This window comes from Arachis stenosperma, chromosome 5 (genome assembly GCF_014773155.1).
Source record: "Arachis stenosperma cultivar V10309 chromosome 5, arast.V10309.gnm1.PFL2, whole genome shotgun sequence".
NCBI classification, from domain to species: domain Eukaryota; kingdom Viridiplantae; phylum Streptophyta; class Magnoliopsida; order Fabales; family Fabaceae; genus Arachis; species Arachis stenosperma.
In genome coordinates, this window is record NC_080381.1 from 66,394,170 (window position 1) to 66,395,733 (window position 1,564).

Genomic DNA, 1,564 nt, shown 5'->3' on the forward strand with positions numbered 1-1,564 from the left:
ATTGGCGTCTCTAGGAACTTAGATTTTCGGATAGTGTTATTGACTTTCCTAGTTAAGCATGTTGATTCTTGAACACAGCTACTTAGGAGTCTTGGCCGTGGCCCTAATCACTTTGTTTTCCAGTATTACCACCGGATACATAAATGCCACAGACACATAACTGGGTGAACATTTTCAGATTGTGACTCAGCTTTGCTAGAGTCCCCAGTTAGTGGTGTCCAGAGCTCTTAAGCACACTCTTTTTGCTTTGGATCACGACTTTAACCACTCAGTCTCAAGCTTTTCACTTGGACCTTCATGACACAAGCACATGGTTAGGGACAGCTTGGTTTAGCCGCTTAGGCCTGGATTTTAATTCCTTGGGCCCTCCTATCCATTGATGCTCAAAGCCATGGATCCTTTTTACCCTTGCCTTTTGGTTTTAAGGGCTATTGGCTTTTTCTGCTTGCTTTTTCTTTTTCTTTCTATTTTTTTTTTGCCAGTTTTTTTTTGCAAGCCTTTGCTTTTTCACTGCTTTTTCTTGCTTCAAGAATCAATTTTATGATTTTTCAGATCATCAATAACATTTCTCTTTGTTCATCATTCTTTCAAGAGCCAACAATTTTAACATTCATAAACAACAAGATAAAAAATATGCACTGTTTAAGCATTCATTCAGAAAACAAAAAGTATTGTCACCACATCAATATAATTAAATTAAATTCAAGGATAAATTCAAAATTCATGTACTTCTTGTTCTTTTGAATTAAAACATATTTCATTTAAGAGAGGTGAAGGATTAATGAATTTTATTCATAGCTTTAAGACATGGTTACTACATACTAATGATCATGAAGTAGAGACACAAAACATAAATAGACATATAACATAAAAAACCGAAAAACAGAAGAAATAAGAACAAGGAATGAATCCACCATAGTGGCGTCTTCTTCTTGAAGGACCAATGATGTTCTTATGCTCTTCTATGTCCCTTCCTTGCCTTTGTTTCTCCTCCCTCATTGCTCTTTGATCTTCTCTTATTTGTTGGAGAATGATGGAGTGCTCATGATGTTCCACCCTTAATTGTTCCACATTGTGGCTCAAATCTTCTAAAGAAGTGTTGAGTTGTTCCCAATAGTTGTTGGGAGGAAAGTGCATCCCTTGAGGCATCTCAGGGATTTCTTGATGATGAGCTTCCTCATGCATCTCTTGAGAATCATGGAGGGTCTCTCTTGCTTGCTCCATCCTCTTCTTGGTGATGGGCTTATCCTCTTCAATGGAGATGTCTCCTTCTATGATAACTCCAGCTGAGTAACATAGATGGCAAATGAGGTGAGGAAAAGATAGCCTTGCCATGGTGGAGGGCTTTTCGGCTATTTTGTAGATTTCATTGGAGATGACTTCATGAACTTCTACTTCCTCTCCAATCATGATGCTATGAGTCATGATGGCCCGATCCACAGTAACTTCAGATCGGTTGCTAGTGGGAATGATGGAGCGTTGAATGAACTCCAACCATTCTCTAGCTACAAGCTTGAGGTCCAGTCTTCTTAGTTGGACTGGCTTGCCTTTGGAGTCTCTCTTC